The sequence below is a fragment of the Sus scrofa genome, chromosome 9 (assembly GCF_054392235.1).
Source record: "Sus scrofa isolate SSC_HxYL_T2T_F1_AM1 chromosome 9, Sscrofa_HxYL_maternal_Yorkshire_Landrace_v2.0, whole genome shotgun sequence".
Lineage (NCBI taxonomy): Eukaryota > Metazoa > Chordata > Mammalia > Artiodactyla > Suidae > Sus > Sus scrofa.
Window position 1 is genome coordinate 102,489,959 of NC_139391.1, and position 11,569 is coordinate 102,501,527.

Here is an 11,569-nt window from a genome sequence, read left to right on the forward strand (position 1 = left end):
GAATCTTTGTAGTACATGTTTTGAGGGGTCAAAGAAATGTTAAAAACAAAACAACAAAACAATTCAACTGTTGTTTTGCAGTCCCTATAAGAGTCACTTTATTCTGTTAGCATATTGGAATCACATGGGAAGCCATGAGGGCCCGAAGAACGTGTGTTTCTGCTCAAGCCCCTCCCCCCCAACACACATGTTCAAGTTTTACCTCTCAATCTGGTCTTATTTAGAGCAGGGGCCTTAGGAAGGCAATTACGATTAGATGAGGTCATGAGGACAGGGCTCTTATAATGGGCTTGCTTCCCTTATAAAAAGAAGCTGCAGCGCGCTTGCTCCCTCAACCTGCTATGTTCTGAGCATGCGAAGAGGTCACGTGAGCACAAAGCAAGATGGCGGCCCCATAGAAACAATATCCGAGACCTCTGAGTAACGCTACCATGCTAGCAAGTTTATCTGGGACTTTTCAACCTCCGGAATGGTAAGAAAGTAAATTTTTATTGATTGAGCCACATTGTTATGGCATTTTGTTATGGCATCCTGAGATTGACTAATACAAAAGCTAAAAGAAATTTTAAAAGCCGGACCAAAAAATCTTAAGCCAAATCCCATTACCACATATTTTTATTTAGTTGGTCTTACTCTTGGGGCATTGGTATTTTTAAAACAGCTTTTTAGGTAAAGTTACTCTGTAGTCAGATGTGAGAAGTGCTGTCCTGGGAAAAAGTGTCTGGTTTTTGTTTTTGCCTTTTTTTCATCCATGCATTCGTGATCCATCTAACAGTCCCCATAGAAGGTTCTCGGTGGAGGGACTCTGGATAAGATGGTAGGTACAATGTTTTCTAGATTAACGTGTCTCATTTCCTTCCTGCTCCCATTGAGAATCACCATGTAAGATAAAGAAGTGTTAGGGCAGAAGATAAAGCATGCTGTCCTCATGATAGGCTTTTTGAGACGAGTGTTGAGACTTTCCTGCTCAGGTGATAAGCATTGGTTTAGTGCTTAATGAGAGGCAAACCTACCTTCTTCTCCATGGACTCCCTTTATTTCCCTCACACGTTCTCAGGGAAGGAAAACTGTATTTTCAGGAGATGTGTGGCACAGCAGTACTGCGAATAGGTGACAGTTCTTGGTACATTGTCTCGGGATGTACAATAAAATTGTTGCAGAACTTGGCAGGAAGAATGGGAGGGGTCCTAGGGTGCAGGTTGGAACTAAAACAGAAATTTGGAATTATTAATGTGGCTAGATTTTTTTGTCATAGCATTGCATGTACAGATTTAGTCATTTATATCTTGGTAAGAGTTTAAACTGATGTGCCATTAGTAATACCATTATTTGGAATAGTTTAAGTTTCCGTTAAAGGAATTTTGGTGTCAGAGGTTAGTGAGAAAGACAGTACTAGTCTCTTCCTCCATTTCATCCCAGTAATATTAAATAACACCTGTAATCAGAACAACAGAATACATTATTCTCCTCCACATTCCAACAGCTCTTCAGTAGGACAGAATGGTACCTTCCCTAAAGAGTTTTATCTGGTCAGTACAAGAAACCATTTCAAAGCATTTACAGTTTCTAGAGAACACAGGGAGGCCAGGTCTGATGTAGGAGGTACCAAAAAGCTGTATAAGAGAATGAGAATTAGCCATTATTCCAGCTTTTTCATCACTTTTCATTCTCTTAATTTGCTCGCTTGTGTCTCAGAGCAGGAGAAAAGGAAATAGAAGTTGGCCAAGTAATGAGTGAGAGTGGACATCATGGTGGAGAGGGTCTAAAAGCCAGTGATGAGTTAGTAAAAAAACTCGTTTTTTTATTAAAATGCTAGCTTCCTCCTTCTCTTTCTTGAGTTTGGTCCATCCATGCATTTGTGTAACTGTTTGGTATGAGTCTTGGACCATCTCAGGAAAATAGACTGAGCCTCACATTTGGGTTAAAACCAAAGTGAAGCTGGAAGATAAAAGTGGAATTGACAAGCTCAGAAAGCACCAACATGAAGTAAACAGATGGAAGCCCTTATAAAGTTGCTGAAATTCAGGATAGGAGTAATTTTCTTCTCAGGATATGAATTGGGATTTTTAAGACATTCTTAACTAGATCATACGAGTTATATTGTTTCCCGAGGAACACTCTATTGAGGAAAAACAAGCATATCTGTTAAAAAAAAGGGGGGAGAGGATCCCATATTAAAAAAAAAAAAAAAAACTCACTTGATACTGGAAAAAAAAGAGCCTTTTTTCCCACATGGACTCTGATCTCACTTTGAGTATTTTAAACACAAACACACTTGATGCAGCTCCTTGTGAAATTTTAGGAACTCCATTATTGAGGAGACTTGTGAACCCCAGAATCCTTACTCTTCCTTGGCAACAATCAACACAAAAGTCTTTTCAAGGTAACTTGGCAGCAGTCAGATTCTAGTTGGTGGTGGGTGTGTCAGCTGCATCAGCATCGTCTGACACTGGTTGGAACTTTGATTACTCACCCATCCACACAGGGAATCAGCAGGTCTGGGGGTGGGTCTAGCAGTCAGAGCTTCAACAAGCCTTGCAGGTGATTTGGTTTCAGGCTCCACTGTGAGACAGACTGCTTTAAAATAACATCAACTGTGGGAATTTACAACAGTTATTGTAGAAACAAAGTATTCAATGGAGAGGTACAAAATAGCAGTAATAACAAACCTACAGAAACCTTAGTTTGTGACAAGCACTGGGATTTACAAACCTTGCTGAGGGACAATACAACACAATGATAAAGAGCTTAGACTCTGGAACCAGACATTTTAGGCTTGAATCCTGACTTTTAAGATTGAAGAGCTCTACTGCCATAAATGTTCTGTGCAGTAATTTCTTCATCTGTAAAACACTTAATTGTTAGAGGGATTAATGTGTGTAAAGCATTTCAGTGTCTGGAACATAGAGTTCTAAAAGTATTGACCATTCTTATGTTAATAAATACATAATATATAATTGTGTATGGCATTATTAAGACTCTTAATCCTGGAGTTCCCCTTGTGGCTCAGTGGAAATAAATCCAATTTTAAATTTTGTATTATCTCTTTATATTACATATGTAGACAATGCTTCAAGAGTTTAGAAAATTTGATGAATTAGTATCCTGTCAATTTAAAGTATCAGAGCTAATAAAAATGCTTAAAGTATTTTATTTAATATTCATATAGCTGATAAGGTCTAGGGATAGATCCAGAAAAGGTCTGTATTAATGATTTTTAAATAATAATATCAAGACCTGTGTTCTTTCCATATCATTTCTTCAGCAGGACAACTGAGTATCTTGGTTCCATCTCACCCCTTCTGCTAACCCCTAACTGAAAAGAGTGATCAAGTCAATTCTTGAATTTTTTTTTTTTTTTTTTTGTCTTTTCGAGGGCTGTACCTGCAGCATATGGAGGCTCCCAGGCTATGGGTCCAATTGGAGCTGTAGCCACCAGCCTACGCCAGAACTGCAGCACTGCAGGATCTGAGCTGCATCCGCAACCTACACCACCAGTCAATGGCAACGCCGGATCCTTAACCCACTGAGCGAGGCCAGGGATCAAACCTGCAACCTCATGGTTCTTAGTCAGATTCCTTAACCACTGAGCCACGAGGGGACTCCAATTCTTGAATTGTGACCCACACAATGGAGGGTGCCCAGTAACCTGCCCCACATCACAAGTCCAAACCTAAATCAGCCTGTACCAATGGGAAACACCTGTCAGGAAAAGGAAACTTGTTACTAAATTGTTTTAGTTTTGACATTTGTCAAGAGGCTTTCTCTTCCCCCATGGTTATAGTAAGCCCCAGGCTTACCTTAAAAAGTCTGATGGGTGATTGTTTCTTGTCTTTGAGACAAGTACAGGTTATTTAGCCTGACTGACGCAACCAACTTTCCACTTGGAGATGGAGGTCAGACCATCCAATCTGCATCCTCTTTCCTCAGAATGGGATGAGTCAGGGTTCCACAATGTAGGGAAGGTCATTCTGGGCTTGGAATGAAAACAAATGTTGAAGAGGCTCACACAGGTATCTGGTGGTAAAGCTGTGCCTCCAAACCAGGTCTGTTTGACTGGAAAGACAGTGCTGTAAAATGCTTGTAAATACTATTTATTGAAATTAAATGTTGCCTCCTCACTATGTATTAATCAATGGCCTAGGTCCTAGGAATGTAAAAGTATGTAAGACATACTCATGCCCAGAGGACCTTTATTCAATTGTGGAGACAAGTGTAAAGAGAAGATGACAGTGACATGATTAAGGTGCTTGGAAAGAGGCATGAAGTCCACATTAGCAGCAATTAGAAATATTTACTGTATGGTCATTAATCACCAACCCATACTTCTGAACTCTGGAATCTGCACCCCTCCTATGCCAGGGAACACCAAGGGGGAGACTATATGAAGATAAGATTTACACTGGAGGAAGGAGAAATTGTCCTCAATTACTCTAACTTGATTTTAAGATGTTGATATTAATGGCCAACTTAGGGAAAGTTACTGTACTATATAAAAATGGGAAAAATATAAAATATAAGAAATTAAAACTTGTACAGTTACATATAAAATGGCAATTCTTGATCCTTAAACTCCCTAATTTTTCTACAAATTCTAATTTTTTTGCAAATTCTTTTTAAGGCATTAAGGAGAGCCTGAATTCATTCACAAAGGAGTAAAAACAAATTCATATTCCTCTGGCACGTAATGGTGAAATGGTTCATTTACTACCAAAATGACACATTGGGTGAAACCAGCTCCATCTGGATGAACCGGAGAGCTCACACTGAAGCTACACTGAGCTCCAATCAGAGCTCTACATTTGACATTAAACGCTGTGCTTGGTTGGCTTGCAAGACAGAAGGACCAGACTATTGTAGACAACACAGAATTTTACTTTCATTTCAAGTAAGATTTGTTAATTTATAATAAAAAATAAATACAAGTTGAAGAGCCCACAGCGCTCCATAGTTAAATCTATGATGTAAAGGGAATTGTGTACTAGTGATGCTATTGGTCTGATTTGGAATTAAAATTCTGGAAGAAATGAAGACAATTCTGGCAATTTATAAAACTAATTATTACAAAACTAAAACTATTACAAAACTATTATAAGACTATTATGAAACATAAAACTACCTATTATAAAACTAACTTCTAAGACTACTACAGTTTGTCAGAGCTTGAGAGGTTTAAGCTGCTCCTAACAGACTTGCTCAGCTGCTGTTCTGGTCTGGCAAATTCTTGAGGATGAGCAGCATCTTCTGCTCAATAGCTTCCTCCTATCAATGGTCTCATTTTCTACAATCTGTCAGGGACATCTGCTAAGGAAAATTTTTGACCAAAAAAAAAAAAGGCATTCAGATTTCAACTGACTGTGCAAAAAAGAATACTAGAAATTTAAAAAGCAACTCTATATGCTTTTATCATAAACAATAAAAAGTCTACCTTCTATCCAGTGTTGAACCTAAAAAGCGTCAGTTTTAGTATTTGATAAAATTGGCTAATGTATCCAATTTAATGACTGATAATTTTTGTAGAATAATTGACTATTTCAATAGGTTGAAATAGGTAGATGTATGGACTGAATGTTTGTGTCCCCCCCACCCCCTGTCTGTATATTGAAGCCCTCACCTCCAGTCAGGCTGTATTTAAAATGAGACAAACAAAAATAAATGGGGTCATAAGGATGGGGCCTGATCTGGTAGGATTAGTGCCCTGCTAAAAAATATCAGGGGTCTCACCCCCTCTGTGCGTGTTCAAAGGAAAAGTGCATGAAGACCAGGTAGCTATATGCAAGCCAGGAAGAGGACTCTCACCAGGAAGCAAAAAAAAAAAAAAAAACCCCGTTAAAATGGTGACCTTAGGCTTCCTAGCCTCCAGAATTGTGAGAGGATAAACGTTCATTTTTATACCCCACTGATGGTATTTTGTTATGGCAGCCCAAACTGATTAATATGACTTGGGTACTCAGAAATGGGGCCTTGCTACAACCTAAAATACCTAAAAATACAGAGGCAGCTTTGAAATTGGCTCATGAGTAAGAGGCTAGAGGGGTGTTGAGGTGAATGCAAGAATAAACCGAAATGACTGTGAAGGGACATTTGATAGAAGTTTGGACGTTAAGGTTGATTCTAGTGAGGGTCAAAATGAATTGTAAAGGGAGCATTTATATTAGAACACAAATCATTGTGATCAAAATGTTATTAGAAATATGGACATTAAAGGCTCCTTTTGTCAGGTCACAGATGAAAATTAGGAGCATTTTATTGGAAACTAGAGGAAGGACTATTTTTGTTGTAAAGTGGCAAAGCACTTGGTTGAGTTGTCTTAGCATTTTGTGGAAATGGAACTTGGAAGCAGTGGGATTGGAAATTTTGCTGAGATTTCCAATATAGGTATTGAAGGAGTAGCTTGGTTTCTCCTTGCCACTTAGAGTAAAAGGCAAGCGGAAAGAGATAAATTGAAGGAATTCTTAAGCAAAGGAATTTGAATTGGTGGGTATGGAAAATTCTCAGCGTCTCTATTTTACAAAGAATGAGAAAGGCTATTCTGAAAAGAACACTAATGATGTGGCAGAACAACCACTTGACAAAGAGTCTAAAATTCAAGCACACCACTCATAAAGAGAATCCAAGAATAGAGATGGGATTCTGTCAGCAGAAACACAGTGTGAACTGAAGGGGACAAAGATGCAATGAAGTAAAGGAAGACTGTATTCTGTTCATAGATTTCTCTTTCGCCTTTTGTGGAACTAACAAACTTGTAATCTTGTGGTATTTGAGTTATGTATTACACTTCCATTCTTTGTGAAGTCTAATCTTGATAGGCAGAAGTAATTTTTTCCTCTGAGACACCGCTGTATCGTGTACATAGTTACATTACCATATTCAGACACACATATTAAGACATAAAAAAGGAGAGGCCTCGAAGACTAAGTGCTTGTCATTTAGCTCTGATGTACAATGTTTCTTAGATGTAATTAAGAATATCTTGTTAAGAAAATTTTTCTGGGAGTTCCTGTTGTGGCTCAATGGTTAACCCACCAGGCTAGTATGCATGAGGATGCTTGTTAGATCCCTGGCCTTGCTCAGTGGGTTTAGGATCTGGCGTTGCCGTGACTTGTGGTGTAGGTGGCAGACATAGTTTGGATCCCATGTTGCTGTGGTGTGGGCCGGCAAGCTGCAGCTCTGATTTGACCTGGGAACTTCTGTTTGCTGCAGGTGTGGCCCTAAAAACACAAAAGACAAAAAAACAAAAATGAAAGTTTTTCTGAAGTACAGAAGTTCATGATGATGCCAGGATCCAGGTGTCATCCAGGGATGGAGTATCCGATAATAGATTTAGTTATTGATGAGTCTAATCCATGCAGAATTGAGGGAAAGCTAGAACTCAAGAGTTCACTGACTCGCAGGAAAGACTGAGAGGTCGGTATGGTTACTAGCTTACTGGACAAGAAGAGTTAAAGTTAGGTTAGTAGCATGAACTTTAAAAGAGGATGTGTCTGAAGATGGAGATGGGAGAATAATGGTCCAGATCAGTAGATCGAGTGAAATGGGTGGAAACATATCACCTCCTTACTTGCCCAAGCTAGGAATTTGAGACATATTTGATGATTGACATTCATGTGGTACAATTAAGCTACTTCTTGCTTATTATGTTTTATATACATTTATCAAATCCTACCATGTTTATTCATAAGATCTTATGTTATTAAATTAGTATCACTACAGTACCAGGTATCTTTGGTTTATCCCTCAAGATCAACTTACTTGCCTTGGCTCCCTGGCCCTGTGCTCTGGGAAGCTATGCCCCCTCTTGTCAGTTGAGTTTGGCGAAAGCCTCAGCGGAAGATTAGAGTGAGGAAAGAGGGTGAGGTTGGGGGTATTTAATTCCTGGTTTCCCTCCACATGAGGTATTGAAGGATGCCTGTGTTGGGACGTAAGGTCACCGCTCTTTTTGAAGCCAACCACTTTTAACCACTCTTGGTCTAGGTTCCTATATCTTTTCATTCTCCTTGTCTTTCTGCCCATAGTGCCTGGTTCATGCACTATCCTTTGTGGTTCTTCTACCCTCTGCCCATAACTTTGGATATATACCATTGGCATACCATCCCTGGTTTATCCTGGATCGAGTTTGGCATCTGTTGGAATCCTGACAAATACTAAATCTTAGCTCGTCTCCTGAGTCAGTCGCACTCTCATACCTCTTTCTCCAACTTCCAAATAAATTTCAAAAGGAGGCTCTAATTATGTCATTCACCAAACTTTTAAATTCCCCTCCAAGATGAGTTTAATTTCTTTGACATGGTATATGAGGTCATTTAAGCTTTAACCTTCTGGGGAAGAACCTCATTTCTCACCATACCCACAGAGGGACTCTGCACTTAGGCCATTGTGAGCCCTCAGGCCATGTGGCAGCTTCTCACTGTGCTTTTGCATAAATTGTGCTTTCTCTGTGAAATGCCTGTCTCCTCCTCAGTTTACAGGGAAATGTCTCTCTCTTAATTATCCAAAAACAAATATCATAAGGGGATGGCAATAATTTCCTAACTTCCCTGAAACATTGAATGACCATTCACTATAATCCCATGGCAAACCGTACTTATTTCTATTGTGCTACAAATGATACTGTATTTTTATGATTAATTGACAGGTTTTCTTAGGCTCACTAAACTGTGGGCTGCTTAGGAAAAGGAACATGATGGAAAATGTTTATCTTATTCAAAGTCTACCATAGACTAGATGATTAGTAAAATACATGGAATGAATAAATATGCAAGTCTGTAAGTTGATACTCTAGGGATCTCCTAGCTAGTTAAAAGGTGAGCTGATTCAGTTGTGAAATTGTATACTATTTATTTACAGCTGGCATTAGTTTATCTGATCCATCTGGCCTGGCAGATGTCCTTCTCCCCCACTAATTCATTCTATATAAATCTCTCTTAAAACTTCAAACACAGAAAAGTTGTGAATATTATGAATGCTTCCACTAAAAAATTAAATCTCATAATCATTCATCGAAGGTAAACATGATAGTAATTTCCATCAAAAACAAATACCATGCAGTGTTTAAAATTAAATCTCATAATCATTTACTGAGGGTAAACATGCTAATTTCCATCAAAAACAGATGCCTTGCAGTTTATTTAGAAGACATTGAATAATTTTTGAAAGAGCAGTAAACAAAAGTGTCGATTCATGCCTTGTGACTATAGTTCAATAATTGAGGTACCTCCTCCATGTATTGTGGAGTTATAGTTGAAAAAGACAAATTCAATTTATTGTATTAGAATATAGATAATAAACACATTATTATATGGATAATTTAAACCTGATAAGTTAAACAGAGACCGTCTTTCCTAAACCGATGAACCCCTGTTCCTTTCATTTAACAAATAACCTATAAATGATAGGTAAATACAATCAAATACAGACTTCTATTAGGATTTTTAGCTCAGCCCTTTGCCGCTCTGCTTAGTTTAACAAACAACTTAATAAACTAAAGGATACACTTTCTTTTATTTTCCTGAACAGATGAAGCTTTAAAATAAAGTTTCCCACCTTCTGTTAAGCTTAGGAGGCATCTGTGGCTCTGTTAAGTAAGCAGCTAAGAGGCTAAGTTGCATATTTTTCAACTGAAAAGTCAGTTCTGGATTTCTCTGCTGCCTCACACATGGGATACTCTGTGGCAGCCCCAGCAACTATGCTCTGGTGAAGGACAGAGGCCAAAGGGAAGATTTTAGATGTGTTGAGGCTGATCAAAGGTCTGATCATTGGGTTGTCCATAGATGTCCTCTAATTCAGGGGATGATGAGACACCGGCCCATGTGGAACAGAAGAAAGTCTCTTCTCAACAGCAAGTTAGACTGAAGAGAGGTCAGAGAATGAAGACTGAAATGTAAATCACAAGTTCAAGATACCTGTGTAAGGAATAGCATAGAATTCTTAGCAATACGTATCCCTAAGAACAAATGATTATGGAGAAAGTAATGAACCAATGAACTTGGCTGAGCTTGAACAGAAAATAACCAGTTGAATGATTTAGATTAATGCAAACTACTTCCTGGCACAAGTATATCATAACATGGAGTAAAGTTTCAGTTTAAGAGTTTACTTAAACCAAATTCCTCTAGTGAATTAAGAATAAATGCATTAGTTGAGTTTGTCTTTTAAAAGAAAGACCTAAGCATTCCTTGTGAAAATGATTGAATTTCAGATTCTTGAAAGTGATTGATTTGGTAAAGCATGTATTTGTCACTTGGTCCATTTAAACTGGTATGAAGGTAAAAGTAGAAATATGTTGTCGCCAGTCTGTGTAGCTATCTAATCTTAACAGCTGTGCACATTTGGAAACTAGAGTGTATTTCATTCCTGGGGCAGATCTTCAACAATACCTCTCCAAAGCACTAAATTACAGCAATAAACTGAAGACAAAATAAGTTGTCTAATCTGTATCCATTTTATAAGATATTTTTCTTCATAGTAAGTTTTGCTTAATAAGCCAGCTCTATGAGAAGGCATCTATACTGAAGGAGATAAGTTCGGAAAGTAAAGGAAAGTGTGTGTCAATCCCATACATGTTTCAAATTTTTAATGAATTATAATCAAAACTATTATGTAACTTTTGCCTTTTTAATATTTCATAATAAACACTTCCATGTTTAGAAGCTTAATATTGCATTATATTGAGATACCATGATTATAGAATCATATCCTTAGATTATTTCCACCTTAAAAAAAAAAGTAAAAGAAATATTGCATGGGTACCTTTATTCATATACTTGTTTTTATTATTTTTACTCAATACATCTACACTCAGTAATGTTACTTTTATACAGTAAATTATTTTAAACTACATAGCCACATTCTTCGTTTTGCTATGGCTGAAGTCATCACAGTGCTGTAGCAGTGGTTGTTATATGACCTGCTCACTGTGCTGAAGCTATGGCAGCACTGGGAGATTGTCTTTCAGATCTGTTCTTGCTAAATTGGTGTATATAAAGTAGTGCCTTCAGATAGCAAGTCTTTTACCTTTGTGTTTAGCGATCTTTCCATAAAGTGTTGTCATTATCATCAAACATATAAACTTGCAGATAATTTATTCCAGGGAAATACTCAATTGCTTCCGTCAAATAATTTCTAAACCATGTAATGAAAAGCAAGGTGCTTCCCTCACGAAGAATAACTCTATAAGCAGCCAGACAAGGCAGTAACAGATTTTGTTTTGATGATGTCGAAGAACTGAGGAATACAGCAGTGCCTGAGGCAGGAGAGACAAAAAAAACAAGTATGTTGAAGACAGATAAGAGACCTTTGTGAATCCTCCAAATTTATGCATAGACAATGATAGGAATAGCATAAGGACTTGAAAAAGTTCTCAGCCAAGATCTTACAGGCAATGAGGCAGAAATGGTCAGATAGTTCTACCCTTTCACATACAGTTCTGTTTGCATTAGTTTAATAAGCTTTGTTTAGGGAACAAATCTAAGGAAATTCCTCTCCTTGATTCTTGAAAATCAAATTGCCCCAAGTTGCACCTTCTTAGCTTTCTTCTATCACAAGCAGTGTCTTAAACAAAAACACATTA

General features: G+C 37.9%; 1 long non-coding RNA gene across 1 annotated transcript; it reads left to right on the plus strand.

The window, feature by feature from the left end:
- The first annotated feature begins 333 nt into the window (after positions 1-333).
- LOC146400052 (uncharacterized) lies at positions 334-10,655 on the plus strand. The gene is made up of 2 exons (XR_014816014.1): positions 334-472; positions 4,622-10,655. It is a non-coding gene; the product is annotated as an uncharacterized LOC146400052 (long non-coding RNA).
- Positions 10,656-11,569: the final 914 nt, after the last annotated feature.